This window comes from Pieris rapae, chromosome 4 (assembly GCF_905147795.1).
Source record: "Pieris rapae chromosome 4, ilPieRapa1.1, whole genome shotgun sequence".
Lineage (NCBI taxonomy): Eukaryota > Metazoa > Arthropoda > Insecta > Lepidoptera > Pieridae > Pieris > Pieris rapae.
Genome location: NC_059512.1, coordinates 4,368,249 through 4,393,942, shown reverse-complemented (window position 1 = coordinate 4,393,942; position 25,694 = coordinate 4,368,249). Strand labels below are relative to the sequence as shown.

The 25,694-nt window shown below is 30.9% G+C and overlaps 1 protein-coding gene across 1 annotated transcript in view; it reads left to right on the top strand.

Annotated features, from left to right (window-relative positions):
• Positions 1-25,694, top strand: part of LOC111003415 (RING finger protein nhl-1) — a 63,887-nt gene that overhangs the window by 11,299 nt on the left and 26,894 nt on the right. The window contains exon 3 of the mRNA XM_045634775.1: positions 15,527-15,615. The gene's annotated coding sequence lies outside the window, so the exon portion shown is untranslated. The remainder of the gene's footprint in view (positions 1-15,526; positions 15,616-25,694) is intronic.

The following is a 25,694-nucleotide window of genomic DNA, read 5'->3' as shown; positions in this document are numbered from 1 at the left end:
ATTTAATGATTCTTACATTAGTTAAAATACTTATATTATACGTTATATATTAGCGGCTCGTCGCCTTTCCTCTTGACTTAACGTTTTCGGAAAACACAAAACTGTATGTTTTCTATGTAACAAATGTACGTGCGTGTTCTTTGTGCCGTTGTCTAGTATATAGTACTACACTATACAGGGGGCCTGCCATGAGCTATTATTGCGAGAATATTGACAACCAACAACTGAGATGCATCGCTTATTCATACCATGACGTCGAAACAATCAGCTCGTATATGTTTCCACGTAACTTTAGCGGTAATTAGTTTTCGTTTATACAATTTCTAAGAAAATATCTTGACCTGAGCCTCCTGCCCGTTTGCCCCCTGTTCTTAAAAAAAAACAAGACCTCGCGACTGAACCAAAATTTGACTTTGCCATCAAATTATGACATAATAAGCGATTACAAAAAAGTTACTTTAATTCAATATTTTAATTAAAAGTAATTCATGAAGTTAAAATAAGGATAAGTACCTATACACTTGGGAATCCTCAACTAGGAGGTTTACGCGACGAAACGAAACGTTACAATGGTTCATTTGTTTCAAAAGTTTATGGGCCATTAGTGGTATAATTAAATGTGTTTTGTTTAAAAGACACCCGGTGATGTATATTGTGGATCGGAGTTTATCACCGCCGTAGATGCTTATCGACTCGGAAAATGGTGTTTAGAGATGGGATTGATTAAATTTTTTATCGAATTCAAATAATAAATACGTTGGGTAAAGCTATATAGATTTGAAGAAGCTAATTGTATAGTAATAAGAGATTATCACTCTCCTTAAACAATTTGAAATATATATGTGGAAAATTATTTGTATCACTTAAACACTACTAACAAACACGATATGCTTGCCATACACAAATATAATTCATGCGAAGAGTATTACGTATTAGTATACAAATAGAATATATTATTCCTAGAAGGAATATCAGCAACAATACGTGATTTACTTAAATTTATAAATATATCGATAAAAGCAAGCTAATAAGCCCATCACTACCGTAGCCTCGTACTTTATTCCCGTCTAGATAGCTTTGGTAGAGAGGTTTTTTCCATTTACACCGGATTTGCGATGAACTGTTTGATTTCCCTTTATCGTATTCGATTCTACCAGAATTGTCAGTGATAAGATTTTCATTTCATTTCAGTATCTCTGCTTTAGAAGTAATTAGGTAAGTTAGGGATAAACTCAAATAATATTATAATACATACTATGAGCCTCTGATAGTGTTCGGCGTTTTCTTACTTCTGTATCTAACATGAGTCAAACTCATTTTTGATACATATTTTATATGGACGCACCATGTTTTTTGCAATGCTTTTATCCCTATAAACAGTTGTCGTATTCTGTACGCGTCCGTTATTCACCGAGATAGTTGGCTACACGTCTGACCCAATCGCAGATGGGCATTGTAAGTTCGAAGCAAAACCCTTTATGTTAACTTACTCACTCACTGTAAGCAAGCCATGGGCGATAAATTTTTATTTGTTAGCATGGATATAGAATTTTATATTATGTACGGTTTCCATACTTATATTAAACTTCTCTGAAAGTTTCAGAGTGCAAAAGCAGTTAATCACATTTCAACTGGCGAGTTTTCTTTGGCTTGAAGTTTATGACGATCTGAAAACTGGATCAAAACTGCATCATTACTTAAAATTTTAAGTCACCTTTCAAATATACAACTAAACTTCATACAAAGTTATTTAAAATTAACATTTATTTATTTAACATTTAACATAATACACAAAAATATATCTTATAACTAACCTTAACATTTCATTATTTAAATAATTAAATTAAATTTTCTAATAATTATTTAAAAATATTATTTAAAGGACTCCTTTTAATAATATTGTTTAATAATTAAATTTTAAGGTTAGATATTAGATATATTTTTATGTATTATGTTATTTGTTTTGAATTGTATGTAAATAAAAAATTGTATTTATTTAACATTTCGTTGCAAACAACCGAGCATATAATATATAGACTGATAGAAAATTATTGCACTAGAATTATTAAATTGGTTTCATTTTAAATAATAAGTTTTATTTTGAGTAGTAAAAATTTGGTGTAAATTTTAATTATGACTCGTTTGTTCCACTGTAAATAGTATAAAAAGTTACATCCCTGTTGGTGCCTCTTAAGAAGTCAAAGACGTCAAACATACATTTGTAAGAAAGCATAATATTAATTTACTTAATTAATAAATACTTCAAAACACTTAAATGTCTTTTATATTTAAATGTAATAAATCTTATTTAATTTATTCTCCTTTGTATTTGTAAATAAACAATAACTAACTTCCGAAAAAATTAGGAACATTTTTGAGGGGTGAACTTTCCACTACATTTGCATTGGATTTGGGTGAGCCTTAAGATCAAGGCGCTAATGTTTCTGCGATAAATCAAAAACAGCGCTTGTTTAATAAAAAATTATGAATACATTTATAAAAGTGTAAAAAACGGTGTTATTTTTCCGGCATTTCATTTTACCTTTAATTCAGTTAAAATTAGGTTTAAAAATACTGAATTCGTTCCTATTACTTCAGTATGGAGTTTTGATATAATTGGTAGGTGTTAATATTCCTAAATATAGTTTTATAACAACCAGTACGGTTCGTATGGAAATAGGAAAGCATCAAACAACGGAATACAGGCGACGGGAATCGATATTATCTTCAAGAAAGACTAGTGAAGATTCTCTGTAAAACTCAATAATGAAATGACATCAATGAAGCTGGTATGGGTCTGGGATTTTAGCTGGCCATTGCACGAGCGCAGTAAAACGCTCCTCTTTGACTTTTCTACTACAAAGTTCGGTCCATACATTTCCCTAAGGTAAAATCGCTGACTTTGCAAGCTGGTCTTCCCACTTGCGAAAGACACACCTTGCCTCAAAGATCACTATTTCTTCGTGTTGCTCATCAAGTTACTTCTATTAAAATTAAAAACTGAGAACTGCACTATCGGTACAGTCGGCTTCCCTAAGTGCTGGGTTCCACTCCAATTAATAGGGTCATGGCTTGGAGAAAAAAAGCCTGTATTTATTAATATAATAATATTAATTAATATCTTTATGCTGTGTCATAATATTACATATTAAACATCATAAGAAGTTAGTGCATAATTGAGATGTTGGGTGCTATCAATGTTCAATCAAATGTTTTTGCATTAAAATTTATACCCAGTTTTGTTTAGTTGGTTAAAGGCCCCAAAAGCAAAATAAGGAAATATTTAGAATCTTTACACCAACCCTAGCTTCACAATTTGACAATCAAATGCCCCAAGAATTCATTCGCAATATTCCAAAGAACTCGAAACATTTTGTGAAGATTTATTGAAGTGTTCAGGAAGTTTAGTCTGAGTTTGTATCGTAATGCTTTTTGATACTACAATGGCGGTGATTAAATCTTGCTGAGATAGATAACTTTTATCCGAGAAAATAAATTAACGTGCGGATTTGTCTGTGAAAACTTAGGAAAGCAATTTAGCTTTCATTCGTAGGCTTATCGTTTTTATTTGGTACATACATAATATTGTCAAAGCCTAGAACCAAGAAAACTATGTTTGCTGGTGGATTTTTACATTGGTGTTACAAAAATACCTAATGCTTATTAGGCCTGCAACGTACTTGTAAACCTGGTGTTGCATTTATTATGGGCGGTGACTTAACTTTAAGTAATCCACACGTTTAACTCTTGTATAAAAAAGAAATTAAAAAAACATGCAAAAGCATGGATTAAAAAATAAAATAATTTCGAGAGAGTATATGGATAGATAAATTTCTCAAATTGATATTACCATCGATCAATTCAGTATGAAACTTTTATTCTTCATGGAATAGTTTCAAATGGCACGTATATCGTAAAACAGTTAGGACGATCGTACTAGGTTTAAATGGCATAATAGCCTTTAACACTTACAGTAAAGAAATTTATTTTAGTATTATTATTACGAAAACTCTTTTATATTGACATAATTTTCAATCAATCAAAATTTCAATCAAAATTTATTTATTCAGTTTAGATGCGACTTAAGGCATGCTTATGAATGTCAAAAACGTTTACAAAATTCGCGAAAGAGCAAAACTACGCCATCCGTTCGCAAGACTACCAGGAGGTCTTGTTCTGTAGAATAACTTATTGAATATATTGCATCCGTGGCCCACACGGGCAGTCATTTAGTTTTAAAATAAGAGCTAGTCGCGTCAGGGCAATGAAACATTGCCTAGTGAATGGACATATAAATCTAAATTAACTGGCAAGGACGCACAGAGAATGTGTTCCAATTGAGTTACTAGAAATAAGTCAACTGCGGCACTTACTACTCCCCGCTACTTCCACTCGCTTTGAAATTTTATTGTCTTGACCCAAACCCGCTATAAAATGATATCAAGACCCACTTACTTTAGAGGTATAACCAAAATTGGGATAAAATATTTCCTTAGTAATAATCAGATTGTCTCTGTTGTTCAAAGTTCAATTGGAAAATTATAATATAACTGTCACTTTATCTAAGTTATTATTAAAACTTAAATGCATTGGTGCATTTAATTGGTGGTGAACTAACATAATATAACAAGTCGTATTAATATAGATGTTGACTTTAAGTATGCAGTGTTGGCTTAGTGGCTTCAGCGTGTGACTCTGATCCCATGATGTCGTAGGTTCGATCTCCAGCTGTGCACCAATGGATTTCATTTCTATGTGCGAAATTAAGTTTCATTCGAACGATGAAGGAAAACATCGTGAGGAAACTGGCTTGCCTTATACTCAAACAGTCCTGTACGTCAGGCACATAAGGCTAATCACCTACTTGCCAATATGATTAGCAAATTGAACAGATACAGAAATATGATGCCCAGATCCAAGAAGGTTGTAGCGTTGTTGATTTATTTTATTTTTTATTTATAAATATTTTTAATACAGTTACGATATTTCCAACAATATATATTACTCAATATCCCTCAGTTATTACCTGTAGATTAATTTCCTATAGGTTCAAAGCAAAACTAGAACAACCAACAGAGCGGAAAGCCTTTAACAAACTTTTACGGCTAAACTTGCTTTATGTACTCAGTTTATACGCTATTTATGTACAACTATTAAGCTTTATCCTATATTTATATATTTTTTTCCTTTACTTATGTAAATTTTTCTATAGAATTTATTTAATAGTTCTCAGTAGTGGAGAGAGTGGTTTATGTTGAAAGTATAAAGTAGGGTCTGAGTCAAACAAAATTTCAATAAAAGAGCGTACTACATTCTTAAAAGGCCGGCAACGCATTCGCAAGCCATCTGGCATCGAGAGTGTCCATGGGCGGCGGTATCACTTAACATCAGGTATACCCGTTTTCCTCCAGTTCTATAAAAACAAGTTAGGAAAACCGAGTTTAAGAAACGAGATAGTATAGTTTAATAAATGTATTGTTTTATATTACTGATCCATCCCTCTCATCTATAAATCTCTTCTTCTTCACAGTCTTAATTATTGTAGATCGTGCCTGTCATGAAACTTAACCGGACATTACCAGTTTATTTATTTATTTATTTTGTACTCCTACAGCTAACACAAAATACATATAATAGCAAACAAATACACCGAGAACATAGCCACAGATGGAATACATGATACATTTTAATAAAAAGATTTACAAAAGGGAACAAACAAACAAAGTATTTAATACAATTAACTAACAGTTTGACAACACCAATCCGTTTTTTCCTGCCAATTTAGGCCATATGGCCTAAGCTAGCCCTTTTGTAAATCTTATGGTTCTCTTTAGTATGTTGAGAATGGATTTGTTGGTTCTTTTTGCGATCCAAATCCGAAACAATTACCTCAGACATCACATCTAGAATGTCTCTTTTTTTGCTGCACTTTGACTACGACTGTTATCCGACCAACTCGTACTCATGTATAAAGAATTCTTTAAAATTAATTATTTAATATTTGTGTACATAGAAATGTATTTCAAGTATTATTCATGAATTTATTCTATGAACACACCTCAATTAAATTCTTATTACTGGAATTGAATGTATTACACTTAGCTAGACAATACACTATTTAGTCTATAAAGATCTTAACAAAATACTTTTAAACACGGTTTTTCGCTACCTGCATAAAACTTTAAGAGCAAAACACAGTGTCAGCATAACGTTTTTTGTCCTTCATAATCTGAGTCGTAAACCTCTGGAGATTTTGTCGAGAACATGATGACTACAATATATAAGGTTTCGCTTTTTATGTGAACTTACTGTTATTTTAAGGAGGCTTATTTTTTGCCAGAGGGTAGGTTGGAATTATTTGAGAGCTTTATGGGATGTTTCAAAGTTGCCAAGGTTGATAATGTTAAAAAATATTAAATAAATAAAATATGTATAAACAATATAATCATGTACTTGATAGGTTGTGTTAATAGATCAGTGATTAATGAACTTAATTTAGCTTAAAATAAATTGATTTCATTTTTTTATGTTCAACAAAGACTACTATTTTGAGTAACACTAAATAGTGAGTCGTAATACACCTTAGTTTTAAATGCTATTATTATAAATGCTTACATTTGTAAGGGAAAAATAAGAAGAACTTCCTTGATAAATTAGATGATTTTTTCTCTTTACTATAACTTAACCGCTCTTTCCACTTGTTATCTAAAATTAATAGTCATCCAAGGGATCATCAAAGCCACAGAAACGGAATCTTATTTTCATACAATATATTGAACAGACAATAAAATCTTCAAAGAAATCCAAAAACGCTGATTCATAGAAATATGCTATAAACGTGTGCAGGGTCACCCTTTGATATTTCGGGTACATCGTCTAAATGAGATAAACCTCTGAAAGGCGCAGGAAAGGATTATTTTATTATGCTTATGAAATTTTCTGGCCCGGATTTGAATTGTATGGTCTGCTGCTTTCTCCTATTAGCGTAGGCTTTATTCTCAGTGGTATCTTTCTAGAATAATTCTCTTAAGCGTTGTCCACTTGTTTATTATCGTTTGTCCCAGATCCCAGTTTAGTACATAGACCTGAAAAATAAATTGTATTCTATTTACTTCCACTATCGTAGGGGTGTGTAATTCTTCTAGGATAATTTATTATAGATCTTCTTATCAGTATATCGTGTTGACCGAACACGAAAACTAGCCCTAGAAACACTTCTATAGTTCACACGCCTGTACCTAATTCGACCATAAATAATTACTTTTAAAATAAATAATATCATGATCGGGTGACAATATACCAAATAATTAGCATTAACATAGCTCTCTTAAGATTTTTTCAACATGCTATTGCGTCACTCGGCAATTCGATACAATACAGGTGGGGAAATACTTAACCGTTCACGCCTGTGTTCACTTACTTCAAACGGGCGCATACTTTATTTTTATTTTTTATAAATTTCCTTCGCTATATTTATTAAATTCGTAGCCATATTCGAAAAATAAGGTATGTTTACCTGTGACCTAGATTAAAGGCAATAAATAAGTTATACAAAGTCCTTATTCAACCTGGACGTAACCAGCCGAGCGTTAGCACATTTGGTTTTATTCTTACGTTTGGCCAAATTTTCTCATGTTCCTAATATTTCGTGAGAATGAAAGTTTTTTTGCGTGGATCAGCAAAAGTGGCTTTACTTAGCGAAATAAGAAATTTGGTAGGGAACGTTCGTTTGTATAAATGCGATTTGTATTATTTTATCTAACATCAGTAATAAACTTTTTATTAAATATGAAGATCAAACACCTACTCTTTATAATTGACTAATATTTTGTTTTTCCTTTCAAGTGTTTATTGTATAATTGATTTTATGAATATAACACGATATCGTGTTTGTTAACATATGATAATTGTTAAGTTAACACATTAAAAAATAGTTTTATAGCTCTGTAAACTAGTTTTAAGTTGAACCGACGATTTAGAATACGGCCGGGCCCAAGGTTTCTTGCAAAAGTTCTTAAAAGTGTAGAATTTGAGTCGAGTTAAATTTGTAAAAAAAGATGTTTGTTTTAAGTGAGTCGAAAGAAATATTAAGTATAAAATATATTAGTTCTTTAGATCACACAGTCACAGATAAAATTTAGTGAAACACAGAATCAAAATAAAGACCATGATATGAAACAACATCTTGACAGATCTTGATCAATGGACTTAAATATTATTATTGTGGATACATATATGTAGGTATATATAATATATATGCTTAATGCCAACATTATGTATTTACAATATTTTTAATGTTGTTAGAAAAAAATTGTTTAGAGCGAGTGTTTAATAGACCCTGTTAATTTGAGCGGTAAAGCCTATCCCCAAGGAAATCTAAAACATATTGCTATCCGTCGGTTGGTTAGCTTCGAAAACATGTACTGTATTTTTTGTTTCCGGTGGGAATTAAAAAAGATTGGTTTCCAAATTCAAATTGTGGAACATTTATTTGTAACGGATAAGAAAAATACACATTTGTACCTACTATACCTATTGCCAAATATTTTATTAAGCTAGGTTTAATTAAACTGGGTCACCAGTCAAATTAATATTGACAAATTTTGCCTCATCTGTATCTACTACGTACACTGCGTTGTGTTTTCTTCAACTTAATTTTTCTTTTTTTTTAACTAATTAAACGAATTGACCTAGAAGACTATTGAAAAAAAAGAAAAATAACAACATAATTTGCTAAGTGACTAACTAAATCTTTACATAATATGCTATGTAAGGATTGTAAATAACTTTTTTTGAAAATCAATGAAAGTTGTTCAAAATATTTATATACAATACACTACTTTATTTATTAACAGTATAGTTTTTGGGCAGTTAAAAGAGCTTACATATGCTATGTAAGCATTGTAAATCACTTTTTTTGAAAATCAATACAGGTTGTTCAAATTATTTAAATACAATACACTACTTTATTTAATAACAATATTGTTTTTGGGCAGTTAAAAGAGCTATTATTGAGTCAAAATAAGTTAACTAACTTTAATTCCATTAGATTTCTTAACTACATCATACTATACAAAATTTAAATTAAATATTTGTTCTTCGAATAATAGCAGTACTAACAAATTAAACGAAAGCTCGTCTTCAAGATAATAACGTGTTGATCTAAGGATATTGTTTCAGCGTCATATTCGCGAAGATTGTATTTGTTCCATACTATCTCGTAATCCTTTATAAGATTAAACTTTGTAGAAATTTCAGCTTGTATATAGAGTTTGTACATTTATTAAATTGAATGTTTTTAAAACTATCATGACTTAGTCGAACTCGTCTGGGTTTTATTTCTGGTAATCAGAAATGCATAAAAGGCGGATCACCTACTTACATCACTAAAATAGGTACATAACACAACAACGGAAGTGATAAATTTTATTTTGAATAGATATACGAGAAATAATTAAAAAAATTTAAATAAAAAAATATAGAAACGACCCATTATCAGTTTTTGTATAGTTTTAATTATTTCCTTACAATTTCTGAGAAACAAAAAAAATGATTTGTCAAACCTCTGGTTCAGGTGTAATTTTTATTACTCCAATTTAAGAAAATTCTGAAAACTGATTGGCAACCAATCCACTGTATTTGTATAAGAAAAAAAATCTCTGAAATAGATTTAACCAATGAACGTGATAAAACGCTCGCGTATATTTTATTACAAGACAGGGGCAAACGGCATGAGGCTCATCTGATGTAAAGTGACACCAGTGCTATTGACAACCACGCTGTCAGAAGTGTGTTAGCCTTTTAGAAATTATGACGGAAATTTCTTAAAGGGTGAAATTGACGAAGTGTTGTGAATATGTATGTAATGCTGAATGTGGTAATATCACAGAACAGATCTTTATTTATTTTTTTACTTATGTAACTTTAATGACGTTGTGGTTTATGACATATTTCTTTGAATAATTCTTATGTAGATCGAGAGTTTCTTGCCCGTTCTTCTCACAACTAGGCCTCCTGGTAGTTTTTCAATTTTCGGATGGCGTAGTCTTGCTCTTTCGCGAATTTTGTACGCATGTGACGCATCTAAACTGAATTAACGAATTATAATTTCGATTTTTGATTTTGGTAGTATTGGTTTTAAAAGGCCTTGACAGGCTAGTTCTACATAATGTTAGTATGTGTCAGAAAAAAAACTTATTCTACAGATGTTCTGATAAACGTTAATTTACATCTGCAATATTATAATAATAATATGTTGCGTTAATATTAAGTTGCCTTAAATGGTATTTGTGCGGATTTCAGAAAACTCAAAATCGTTAATTAATGTGTTTCACATACCTAAATAATGTCTAAGCATCTCAATCTGTTCCATTTATATTAATCTACATTACTACGTTTAATGTCTAAACAGACTTTTCAATCACAATTATCGTAAAGAAGCGGGCGGGAATTAAACCCCGGGAAGGAAAGGGATCCGATTTCGTTTGTAGAGCCTTCAACGACATGGCTATTTCCTGTCGATAGCCTTATCTCGCTTGCTATTTCACGAGAAAAATTGGGTTCGTCCTCCAGTTACACCGATACGGAAAGGGCATTTTTTAAAAACGTGAAGAAACCTACAAAATAAAATCATATAAAACTGTTTAACATTGAGACATCTTTCGGCATCTATTTTATTATATAAATTATTTCACATGAAGCGGGTAGTTTAAAAAGGTCTGATACAGCCTATACTACTCGCTTTATTGTATTTACTATTTTTGTATCCCAATGAAATTTAGTTTACCAAAAGTAAAATCTCACATTTTACCAGTCAAAGTAAACAAATAGTCGAGGACATAGAAAAAGAACTCGTAAGAATATTTCTAAATTCCTTCTTTCTGATTTATAAAAAAAATATCGATATTTTCTTCCTGGCCAATTTTTAAAGAGTAAATAAAATTTGACGACAAATAATAATTTACAAGGGGTAGATATTATAAATATCGCATATCAATAAGTGGATTCGATTGATGAAAGCTCTTCTGGAGGTGTACATAAAAAGGTAATTAGGAAGTCGTTAGAAGGGAGTTGAGGTACCAAGCTTTATTGCTGATTGGTTTGTTAGAAACGATTTACCCTCACTAGTATTTAAATTGTCTTGTAATTAAGCAAATCTTTGGTAATTGAACTAAATAACTTGATATCAAATACATAAAGTGTTCTAACAATTCATGCTTTTTTTTAGCATATGCCAAACGTGATTAAAGTTATGCAATAAAGTGTTTTAATTAATATGTATGCCAATCGACATTTATAATTCTCGTTGACTTGACATTTGAAAGGTAAAACTAAATTAATTAACATAGTTATAAAAATCGTTTATAAATTTCTGCAATATTTAGATTTGCCGTCTTTTATAGGTTATTTTGTGATTAAGATGGAAACGTTTGATTGGTTAAAACACAATCGCTTTTGGTACAAAACACAAATTTGGCTCCATATGGACTACTCTTCTCACCTCTGGGCGTAAGTCCCCCAGTACCAGCTCCTTCCGCTTGACCGGATTCAACGAAGAGCGATTCGAATCTTCGACGACCAGTCACTTTCTGAGCGGCTTAATCCAATGGCGTTACGTAGATATGTGGGATATCTCTGCATCTTTTATCGCATTTACCATGGAGAATGTTCTGAGGAGTTGTTCGGATTAATACCTGCAGCTGAGTTTCATCATCGGTCGTCAAGGCAGAATATAAAATATCACCTTGACGTCCGTCGTTCCACAACTAAGTAACTATTTATTTTATTTTTTCATGGACTTTTACAGTAATTTTCTTATTCTTATGATGAATTCTCGAATTCTCTTCAATTCGATTCTCGGTGTATAATATAAAACGCCTGCTTTGTTACAACAATTTTATATATTTCCAACACTTCATATCCATAAACAACCACACAGCTTGGTCCGTCTTGGTCAAGCGGATCGGTTCGAATAACCTCACTTATTTTAGATCATATCAAGACGACTCGTCATTATGTTCGTAACTGTCGGTATCGAATCAATCAACTTACTTACATCGAGTAAAACATATTAAACAAATACAATCATCAAAATATAATCTATACTGTAAATTATAAATATTGATTATAAACATAATAAAATTGTAAAATAATAACATATCACCATAAATTCATTACATTCTTGAATGTTTTATCGATATCACTCGTTTATTATACTAAAGATAAATATAATAAAGCTTATATAATTAAGCTTTTTATGATTTGTATGGTCTTTTTTAAATGTTATGTGCGTCGCTCAGTGTTATAATTTAATAAATAAGTTATATTTACATATTTATAGTTTATAGATTATATTTACGTCTCCGCTTCAATTTAATCACTTTCAAATGTATATTAAGTTTACATGAAAACCCAGGCTTTACTTAAAAGCGTTATAAGACAGATTAATATTAGGTCCATATGAAATTAGCGTTTTATCGTACTGGCCACTTTTACCTCATAAATCTCCTCTTTGATGAGGAACTCGGAAGTCAATTTATTTACAACTATTTACTCGCGCATTTGTTTTTCAAAAACCATGATTCATGGACCTTGCTTACCGAATGCTTTAGCTTGCTGCTAAACAGAATACCATAACTTTCAAAATTGGGATAACTTGTTGCAAGGTAAAAAATTCAACTCTGCTGGGGAAGTCGAAACAGTCTTCAAAGATTTTATCGTTTCCCGTCCGAATGGTTTTTTTAATAACAGGATGAATAAATTACATAGAAGATGGCAAAAGTGCGTACATAGCAATGGCATCTTATATATATTACATAGCATACTTAGGCTAATTAAATATATTATACTTTTTTTAAATCTACTTTTTGTTCTCCCATACAAAAGGCAATTTCATATGTAAAGGCCCAATATTTATGAATCTGCTTTAACTTAAACACTTTCCAAGATAAACGTTAAGTTAACATGAATCATATAGGACTTACTTAAAAGTGTTACAAGAAAGATTGATATTAGCGATAATAGATGATCGCCAGAATAATCAATCGAGAACCGTGTGTAATTAAAATTTTAGGACATTAAAATTCCAAACAGCGAATTGCCACAAATTAAAAAGGCCATAAATACACCATATCCAATAAAATCCCCGATTGAAACCATTAGCATTCCATTAAATCAAGCTTTTATTGATATAGTCGATTCAAATAATTCAGAAAGCCTTTGTACATTGACCTATTTCGTGAATTTTATCTTTTTCAAGTATTTTTATAGTAAACCAAACTAATAGAGATTCTATTTAATATTGTTTTATGAATTTATGGATTGAATATGTCGACGATGGCCTTACATTATTTTATACTCCAAATCAGATTGTTATAATTTAAAAATTGTATTTGGATGACCCCACATGGTGTTAAAGTTATAACACTTACATTAAATAGAAGAAATATAAAGAAGAAATTCCATTGTGCAAAAGAGAACCAAATAACATTTATAGCAAGTTTGTTTTACTATAAATAATATAGAATAAAAAACAAGAATAATTGAATAGAAATTTGCATACAGTTATATTCCATTAATTTAGAAAAGAATCTAAATTCCACAAATCACAACACTGTGGAAATAAGTTATAACTCATTTACTCAAATAAATTCAAAAGCTAAGAGGAAAGTTTTAATTAAACTAAAATTTTCATACAAAAACCTTGTTAAATCTACTTAATATTGTTCATAAAACGTACTAAATATTTAATATTCAAGCAAATTCATTCGCTTGAGCGGATGAGCTCTTTAAAAATGCAAATGCATCCAAAATGCAGGCAAAATGTAAGGTACCCTCATAAGTTTAATGTTAAATTTATTAAATTTGAACTCTATAACTCGCTGACAAGTTACATATTATTATGTACACAAATTTCTTATTGTATGGTTTAGTTTATGAAGGGAAGCGGAACGTTCGTTCAACACATTTGTAAATACTTATCAAAATATTTTTCTATTACATTGTTAGTTAAGATATATATCGTTAGATAAGTATAAACTCAAAAATCAACAATAAAATTTAAATTTTATTATTGTTTTGTGGGACAATACCCAGTCGGTTATATGCACACACATAAATAATTATCAACACATAGATTACACATTCTTACATATCTAATACATTTGCAGAGATAAGTATTTATACGATACGAGTATAACGAGAATTCATCATTATCGGCATCTTCACACACTAGCAGCTTTCCATAATATTATCTGGAGTCGTTCTAACCACTTAACCAATAATTGATAAAACGTTTATGTCCAATCGGCTAATCGCCAAGCCCGCACCTTAAACCACATTCTAACTGGCGACACGCCAACCGCCGCTGCCTGCGGAAGTCGAGATAGAACACAAAAGGAATAAAAGCAGCCATTCAGTACATAACATACTTGTTACATACTCGGTGAAGATTATCCAGTAATAGGTTTTTGAGATGCACGCGAGATGTCTTTGTATAAGACGTGCGTTATGGATAGGTCCCGTAGCTTGACGCGACTCATATATCTACAAGTTTTTATTATTTAATTTGTTATTTGCGCGTGTCCCACATAAAAGCGCCATCATTGTCATTGTCTTCCGTAGAAAATTCGGTTCTGTTCACCAACACTTTATTTTCAGTTATCGTAACACTCGCTCGTAGAGTGAAGTGTATAATTTGATGTATATATTCTTTGATTATATATATATATTTTAATAAATCTTGACGACCACGGCGATATGTTGTTTCTACTACGTATTTGAGTGTTGTTCTCACGAGTATGTAAGTGCGTGCTCCTATTTCACCATGCCTCCTGCTGATAGAGGACAAATCTTTGTTTTTAATTTATTTTATTATTCTTTATTCCTTACAAACGTTGTGTAAAAGAAAAAACTTGGCGATTAAGAAGAGTGACGGAGAGTTTATTGCCAGTTCTTCTCTTCCGTTCTACACCCTTGATTTGAGAACTGGCAGTAATTGTAAAATTAGAAGCATTTAATGTATACATTATACATTAAATATATATTATACATTAAATGCTTCTAATTCTTTTTTGATGTTCATAAGACGTACATTATGTAACCTAGATGAATAAATGATTTTTGAATTTAAATTTGAATACAGTAAACGATAGTTTATTATAAAACATAGTTCTTCTAAATTATAGGTTACCAGTGAGATTATGTTTGTGCTTAAATTACTTTTTACCTAACAGTTTGTTATCCATATCATCACTTTATAATCCCTTAAATTTTCATCAAAGCTTTTATACTAACCTGTCAAGAGAAAAGTATGCTCCTGACATAACTTAATTTGTAGTCTCAAATTTCTTTGTGAGTTAAGAAAAAGCTTCTAACAAGGATTTTTAAATATAATACTCAAAAAATGTTTATCATTTACTTTACAAATTTATCTTATTTGGATTAAGAATGAATTAGAGCTAGAACAATTTAATAATCATAATAATTACTTGTCAAGTGTCATGCCAAATTATATTTTATTTTTCAGGTAGTGAAGTAATTATCAAGAAGAGAGTAGGAGAACAAGTGTTAGTGCGGGCCCGCCCACGCGACGGGCCCGCCGCTGTGTTTAAAAAGGTAATAATGACAAGTAAAAGTTTATAATTTTTCGTATGAAGATATAGCTATTTAAAAACTTACACTTATGTATTAAGTTACCATCCGCGGCCATCCGAGTAGGCGGTTATCTGAATTTGAATTGTTTATATTTGTCCAACTTTTAACACTAAGGTCATATCACGCGGATTAATAATTGTATGCGTAACCACTAGGCGAACAATGCTGGAGATGGTACACTTTCCCACGTCCCAGTCGCTTAGGTTACAGGTTCTTTACCACTATTAGTAGGAGGTCAACGTACTGTTGTAATAATAATCTTAGTGAAAATCCTGGATACATTAGTAGCACATCGAAATGATTGATTCTAAAATAAATAACGTAAAAATTATATAAAAATCGAAACATCTTCTGATATCCAAGACATTTTCCTTATATATTTTATATTTCTATAATCTCAGTAAAAATGTGAAGCAAATTTATAATTTTTACAATATAATTAATAAAATATTGAATATATCAACCTGGTCATGTTAAAACATTAACAAGGTCAACTAAGTCAAAGGTATTTTAATAAAACTCACTAGACTGAATTTTAAAATCACGTCCCGCGGCTTGTATTGAAACTTGTGGGTTTCAATATCGTAACTTTACAAGGTTTCTCGGTGACGGCTAGTTCTTAAGTGAAAATGCTCTTGTGATTTTATCGAAATTCAGACTTTTGCAATAACTTCATACGCTCGGGTGCATTCTGAATGTGTTATTTTATTCGCGGCAAATTAGATTTTCTCTTCGAATCTAAAATTCCTTATAAAGTAAGAAGTAAATACTAGCAAGTTTATAATTTTATTTATTTATAAAAAAATATAAGTAAATATGACGTCACCAATTTTATTCATAAATTTAATTATAACATATAATTCAGCTGGCTGGAGTTTCATTCCTTCATTGTAAAAATACTCAGGTATCGCACTGTAGGATTCGGATCATCATAGTCCAGTTCCGTATTAAAAAAATACAAACTAGCAAAGAAAAAAAATCACAAGTAAACAGCAAGTAATGGCAATGCTATCGGTGGGAACCCCTGGTATACGGCAAGGTATTTACGTCTGCAAAATTATTACATGCATACATCATTAGAAACCGAAATGTGATATAAATAACAATTATCGTGCTTAATGCTTAAATAGATACAAACGTAAGATGCTTAATATAATGATTGTAGGTCAATTCGTTAATACATTAATTGATAAAAGACCGAAAATCGGTCAAGATTTTGTTTAAACAAACCCAAATAGTTTTGTAAAACTCTCAGTCCCATAAGAAATGATTCTGGGTACACAGCACGTTGATATTTTTTAACAATACCAAATATTTGTGTTGTCATATTATGGACACAATCAATAGTAATCTACTTTTCTTCTGCTATAGAGCAAACAGTAACGGTTTCGCCAATACAGTGTTTCCAACAGGTCGTCGTTAATAAAAGTTCTTTCTTCCTTAATTTTAGCAAACCTACGCGAAACCGTCGAATATAGGGGAGCATAAACCCTTAAAGTTGGTCTGTCTTCATAAAATATTTCAAGCAGAAATATTTATTACCGCGCGAACTACATTTTATTCAGACTCGACGCAAATAAAAATTTTGTTTCAAAAAAAAAAGAATCGATTACTAATGTCTGGGCTATGCCTGACATTGTTTTTTTTCTTTCCAAGTGAAGAATGTAGAGGGGTGTTCACTATTTATTGGACACCCCTCGCACTTTCCATTTAAAAATGTCTTCTACTTTCTTATTCTTTCGATTCGAGTGCACGTTTCCGCTCTGTTACGCTCACAATATTAAATAGTCCAATACGTAAAAGAATTACAATCAGAAAAGAAAACTTGGAGATTTTTAAATAATTCGTTAAATATTAGATTAGATCAATTCATGACAAATTTGGACTACGCAATGGATATACTTTGAAATGTATGTTTTGGAGATGATCCTATGATATAGTTATATACGTTTTTCATCGTTATAAAGTCTACAAGGGTTTTAAGTGGCAGCCTCTATTTTTCTTTCCTAGTCGTTTATATACTTCCTCATCACGGTTCATGTTAGAATTTAGTTTCTTTTCTACAAGAATCTAGTAGATTATATATGAACAGCGGACCCGACAGACCTTGTACTGTACACACGTCTTAAATTAGAAAAAACATCTTGAACTTAAACGCACTTAATAAATTTCATCAAAATCGGTCCATCGCTCGGGTCTTTCTCTTCTTACTCAGAAATCCCAAATATCGACTTCGTTAACGTTAATCGTTTAAGCAACGATTTCGTTATGGCAATAGAAGCAATTTGAAAAATCCTCATACATATCAAGAACGAAAAGCATAATGTTGGCTAACCTTTATCATTTTTATCACCCATTATCAACTTTGTAACATATCGTTAACATCATTTCATTGTTGTAAATGTTTCTCCATAAAACCGTTTCGCTTAAACGAGCTCTCGTAAAATATACTACTTTATGATACGCTATGTTTTATAATGACACCGTGATTATTGAAATCGTTCTTATTAATTACGGCTAAAATTTCCGCTTAGGAACCAAACTTTGTTTAATATTAAGATTATTAATAAAAATTTGATTTATTTCTAGATAAATGAATACATCATTTATTATTGTCTTTTATTAACACCGCTGTTACACATTTAAAGAAAACACTTTTTTACCGGATTGAAACTTTGTATTATTGTAAACTTATAATTATTAAACATGATTTTAAATTTCACGTGTGGTCACGGTGTAAAGCACGCGAAACGTCGGATAAATTTAAAATTATGTTAAACAATTAAAAAAAGTTTACAATAATACATAGCTGCAATCTGGTAAAAAAGTGTTTGCTTCAAATAATTTACGTTTTCTGAACCTGTGTTGCTACATTGTAATTTTCAATATAATTCTGATTTAATCAGAGCTTTCGTACCATATAAGTTAATTTCGTGGCATAAGAGTTACGCATATTAAGATAATTCAATATTGGGTTTTTCGGTACATCATTTATTAAGTAATTGGTATAAATTTCAGAGAACGGCGTTTTCATAGGGAAAGGGTCCACTTTTCTAGTTATTGTTATATAAAATATTGATTGATTATTCCATTTATATGGTCATCAAAATTCATCAATTTAGTAAGTTTAAAACGTAGCGTCGTTAACTTAAATAAGTTAACGACGTTACGTATTTAAATAAATAATTCGTCAATCGAGTAAATCATTTAAAAAAATAAATTGTTATCGTTCGCTTCAAAGCTAGAGAACCGATAAAAGCTTTCTGAAAGAAGAACTTTGTAACAAAAATTTGTGTTAAATATTATTTCAAGGTCGAAACGATTAATTAGTCTTTCATTAAATTCCAAAACTCGACTGCTGATTACGCAACGTAAAAATTTCGTGCGCGAATTTTGTTAGTCGTCTCATTAGTGAGAGTCATTACATAGAATGGATGGGATACATTATCAAAGAAATTTTCATGTAGATTGTCTAAATGCAAATTAGCAACCTTACTTTTTATTCAGCTAAAGTTTATGTATGATGCATACATTTATGCATGAGTTTTCGTTGCCAAATATCTGATTAAATTTTACTATAATTTCTAAAAGTTTTTATTTTAGTTATCAGTGATATCCTAATTTTTTATATATTAATAATTGATTTTTTCCACTCTATATATTATAAAAGTTAGATACTTATCTGGAACCATTGGTTTCATTTCAGAGTTCGTTTTATGTTGATCTTTTACACTAATCCATTTATTTATACTTTTTTACCATTAAAAGTAAAAATGGAAATTGACTATAGAAGTCATATCAGCAATGGAAAACAAATAAAAATTAAAATCGTAGTGAATAATTTACTACAATAAACTTCGTTATTATTTAGTACATTGCTGCCTTTTTACAATTTTATAGTATAAGAATATTGTTTGTTTTTCATTTACTAATAATTAATATTTAAAAAGAGGAATCATAATTAAAACCTAGAACATTACAATGTCAATAACCCTTAATGAATACTTGATTACACATACACGTAGGAAAACAATTCACGTATCTTCGCTAACTAAAAGCGTTGAATACAAACAGCCAATCAGTGGAGGCTCAATCCCCTACGACCAACAAAATCAGAAAATTTATTACACATACAATTTTGCATACAAAATTGATATTTTAAACTTACGCACAGCACGTACTCAATTTCGTGGTACATTAACATCAGCCGTAACAATTCTCTTTTACTGTTATATATGTTTATGACAGACCTGTGTTAAAGGTTTGCGCGAAGATCAGGATTCTTATTTAGAAAAGCACTTGGTGAATTGAGTATACATTTTCAATGAGGCGTGTAATATTTTCGTTTATGGACCACGTGTTGTTGTTGAATAAATTAATTTTACTAATATGATGTTATTAGATCCTCGGCTACCGATGAGATTGTATGAGCGCATTTAACATTCGCTCGGACGGTGAAGGAAAACATCGTGAGCAAACCGGCTTACCCCAGACCCAAATAGTCTACATGGGTCAGGCACAGAAGGCTAATTACCATTTTGAGGTTGTAGAGCCACTGATTGTATCTAGATGTTATTCTAAGAATATTTTGAACAACTAACTAATTCAGGTAAGGAATCTTTATCCCATTAACGCTAGATAGCTATTTAGGATAGCTATCGTTAACTATTAGCCAAAAGGAAACAAATATAGTTTTGTCAGAAATCAAAAAAAGTCACTAGATAGACTTATTGAACAATATATACAAATGAAATTTTAATTTTATCATTCCGTATACCAAACTTAACTGAGAAAAATATTCCAGTAACAAACCGTAAGAAACTCCACGTCAGCAATATAAACAACATTTCTAAATAAATAAACGAAACAGAAGGATTTGAGTGTAACTCTCTACATACAAATTTCGCATTAGGGATTTGCCCGGTTTAAAAATAGCGGAGACGAAGCTAAGCTACTTATCTGTAGTGTTCAGCTGTCATTGCCTTCTAAGTATTTTCTATCTGGAAGTGCACTTTATCGAATTAGTTCAGGAAACAGTGCGCATTCAACAAATATACAATTACATATATATCATCACAAATTTTTACTAAATACTCTCCATTACAAAATCCATTGGAATCCTGTCATATCGATCAGCTTTGTTTATCGCGAGTACGACACTTAAGGTAACTTCTATAATGGAAATATTTTTTTAAGCTATTAGCAATCGTTCAACGTAAAACGTAACACATAATTAATGTTATTAATTCGCGTCAGACGTTTCATTCTAATATTATAAAAAAGTATTTATAGTTCTTTTCTAAGTAAAACTAATACTACTATCCCCAACAAAAAGCCTGATCAAACGTAATTGCTACTATTTTGCGTCTCTAAACTAATACCTAAAAAAATATAGGACTATACACACTTTGAAAAAGTAAGTGATTCTAGGATCTTTTACGTAAATTGGATCGTTATAGCAAATTACTCCACCGGTTCTGTTTCACAATTGGACGACACCATTACAGAAAATCGGTTTCTGTAAAACCAAATAAAAAAGTACCATACCTTAATGTAATCATAACTTAAATATATACAAAATATAGAATGGGATAAAATAAAGATTATATTATTTCTAACTTACCTTTTTTGATTAAGAATCGAGGGCAATTTCAAAATAAGCTATTGAGGGTCTGTTGTTACGATTATTAATATATATCTTGTATTTCGTCTTTACTTTGACCAGACACTATTTGTATTGCGAGACTCTGATCTACCTAAATAAAATAATAAGGGTTTGATGAAATGTGTTTTTAGATGAAAATATAGATATTTTTTTTAATAACTTGTATGTAAAATTTTAAATAATTTGTATTTTAATTTATAGAATTGATCAATACACATACCACATGACAAATAAAGCATAAAATACTGATTTTACCTATTAATAAATGTTGAAACACCACCAAAAAACTTATATTCAACAAAGTGCCTTGCCACCATATTTACCTATACCATATTTACTATGGTCAGCGCGTTAAGGCGAAACATCAACTTTATGTTATCTATAGAATGTTGCGACTCTCATGCTGAGGTATCTTCGATGTCCGACTGTGTCCTAATGCACTTTCTGTTGCTCTGTCCGCAATATCACTAGCCCATACGATGAAGGAAAATATTGTAAGGACATCGGCACACCTTCATCACCTATTCGCTTATAAAAGAAATAAAATAAAATAAAAAAGTGTTTTTTTTTCATTTTAAGTACAGTTTCATTCCTAGGTGTAAGTTTTGGAAACCCTTTTAAGTAAAAAATACCTGTGTTCCCAGCTCTTCCATAAACAAAATTAATTCTAAATTCCTTTTAATATTTACATTATTTCACCTTATTTTTTTCAACTTTTATCAACACGCCTGAGTGCATGAGTAAGTGTGTGGGGGCAAATGTGTGAGTGAGTGAATGAGTGAGTCAGTGAGTGAATGAATAAACTGTGTAATTACATACTAGGTATCAGAAGCAGCTTCAATTGACGAATTCACGATACAGTGGACTTAGGCCCAAACCTTAAATTTTGTATTGCCATTGGTATTTGTTTATAGAATGTGAAATTTATCAAATCGTCTTTATGTAAATCATTCAACAAAAATCTATTAGGAGAAGTATATTTTACTTTGATGGAGCGAGGGTTTTCAAAGTTTTATCACCTATAAAGTCCTCCTTCCCTCTAAACCTGCGTCTTGATTGCATAACTTTGGCGTTTAAAGGACACGACACGTCTCCGATATGTTTGGTTACCGCCGATTATAATCATAACTATTCAAAACCTTCGCACATGAATGATAATGTTTACGATAACATGCCATCTTAATATACACGATATTTGATAATTCAGCATGTACATGAATTCACTTCTCCTAGCGTGGCGATAGCTGGGAGGCATTTGTTCGAACGGAAATCCGATAAACTATTTCCGATAACTATATAAATATTTTCGGAGCTTAAAAACATATTCCTTTATATCTGAAATTGATTACACGTAACAATGAAAAAGTTATATATTTAAAGGAACACCATACCACAAAGTTTACATTTCATAGATTCCTTAACGAAACGTTTAGATTATAGGCCGTGATTTAAAAATCGTATCGTAGATGTAAGTAGATTCGAATTCTGAATCGTTGGTTGCAAACTGTAGGCCCGCTATAAACGGTTAAAGATCCATAAAACCAGGATTGTAACTAAGGTTCTCCTTATCTTACTTATTTTTGAATAGAACCTCGCGAAGTATACTTAAATATTTCAATTACGTCTACGTTCTGCTCTTTAGAAATGTTAACCGAATTATTGCTGAAGATATTCTTTCGACTATAAATTTGCACATCACTAATATAATTCTATTAAATAAATTATCAAATCTGGTATTATAAACATAGATTTATTTAACTATATATATAGTCATTATCTGTGCTACCACTTGTATTCAAGAACTGAATGTGATCCTTTACAATGACATTGAAACAAAATTGATATCTGCAAGTATTAAAAGGTTCCAGGCTAACACGAATCTATAATCTAATATATCAGAAGTTTATATTTACATTTTTTTTAACCAACATACAAGTAATGAAAATAATTTAAAATGAATAAAAAGAAATTTAAAAAATTTGGTCACTGTGGCAGTGTACCTTTAACGCCGGCAGCAAAATTCGTATTATTGCGATACTTTTGTTAGGATATGTCAATCCTAATTTAAATTAGGTTACATCATAATTCATAAACCCTTTGATAAATAAATTTAGGTAATGTAAGAGAACTTTATCACTCTCAAAACGTCCGTTGACCTGAGCGTACATAAATAATTTATGTTGACAAAAATTAACAGCGGGACCAAACTTTTCTCATTTGTAACTTTATGAAAATGCGTGAATTTTTTTATTTTTCATTACACTGATGAAGTTGGAATACGTGTGTAAATTACTATGATGAGATTTTTAAAAGTTGTAATTGATTACATTTTTTCTTATATAGATTGTGTAGAAGTGTATAAACAAAATATGAAACAGTTATATTTTCTTTTATAATTTTTGTACCCAAGAATTGTGTTCGTCTGCACACGTGTCTATAATAAATAGATCATCAAAATAAAGAAGAAATACTTTTAAGTCCAGTTATTGCTTAAAACTTATTGAATATTAATTACATGCATTTAAAACAAACAATATAAAAATATTTGCCCCAAGTAGTTAACGGAACTATAAATGATTGATATCAACCTAATATTAGAAAAAAATATATAAACTATTTATTTTCGAATAAATTAGAAATTGATTCAGAAATTTAATTAAGAGATTACATACATACATTGAAGTGCAGCATATATGTATTAAAAAATCAAATAATTACGGTGGCATTTATTTAACTCGCTAACTACTTTCTTTACAAAATACGAAAGGTATCTTGAATGTAAAACACACAAGTTCTATTTTTAAAATTTCTGTTAGTCCTCATAATAACTTACTGTATATATTCGGCACAGCAACTGCTACTACATAAATTATGCACTCATAAATAGAGAATTGTTCTGACCGCAAACTTTATAGGAAGTTATTTCCTCATCACAATAACAAAGTGAAGTTTCCCAGTTAAAGTATAACTTACAAGTAACATTCGTATGCGGTCTTGTGTACTAAGTCTTATTTGTGTTATAATTAAAGGTTGTGATACACCGAACTAAAATTTGTTTCTATTTTTCGATGATAGCTTTTTTTTTAATTATACTTATAGAATAGAGAGGTAAAGGTATTGTGGTGGTAGATTCTGGATCTACAGAAACGAATTTTTGAAAAGTTTCTACCACTTGTTAGTGTCACAGACGTAACCCAAAAACTGAAAAGTCTTTGATGTGATCGGATTTGCTTTCAGAAAAAAAGGCGTTCAAACGATAACTCTGCCTAAACAATGATTAAGAAATATATTATTGAGTTCTAGATATATGTATAGATAATACCAACAAAAAGTCCACGTAATCAAGCGCCCCTAACGAAAATCCCAATCAGATCGTCACGACAGAGCCCTTTAAATGCTTGAGATATCCTAGGCCCTGGGAAACTAAGATAAAGCTTATACTTGATAATATAAGGTAATGTTTGACTATATAAGTAAATCTTTGAAATGCTCACACCCAAGTATATCTTTTTAATTTGTTTTTAGTACAGCTAAATTTCTTGTATTCATACTTTATTTTAATTTATAATTTGCTTTTTACTACTGTCTGTTCAGCAATAACATGCACACAGATATAAAAAAAATATTGTCAAAGCATGCTTTAAAAATTATGTTTTAAATGATCCACTATGCATTAGGAAAATTTTAAAATATATTTAAGTAAATTTATGTTATCATCATCAATGGCTGTACAGCCCCTTACGGGCCTCGTCAAGTATATTTTTTATATGTTCTTTCGGTTTCATTATCGTTAGGGTTTTGACTGGAGAGGCGATAAGCCTTACGCAATCTAGACACATGACGGGGTTACCGCCTAAGTATCTGTTTAGCCATTGACTCTCAATGCCAGAGGGCTAAACAGATACTTAGGGCCATGGATAGATACGATAAATAAGATACTTAGTCCATGGGCGGCGGTATCACTTAACATCAGGTGAGCCTCCTGCCCGTTTGCCCCCGGTTCTATAAAAAAAAAGTGATTCCACCGACCCTGCATCAGCGTTAACTATGCATAGATGTTGGTTCATAGTGTCAGCTGAATTTCCCCTCCGCCAAAAAATTTATAAAGAAATGGTTTTTTTTATTATATGTATTTCTTCCCACTACACTCCTACCCTATGTGAAGTCACGGCCGCGACATAACGTAATTAATTACATCGCAGCTCTTCGGAGTTCTCGGCTTTTGTTAGAACTTCAGAAAATATTTTAATTATCTCCATGTGACTAGAGTTACAGAATTTACTAAAGATTCGTACATTGTAAATAAATTTTTATAGCTAACGGCAATTCTTACAGGGTTTATTAATAGGTACAGTTATATAGGTTATATTAAAAT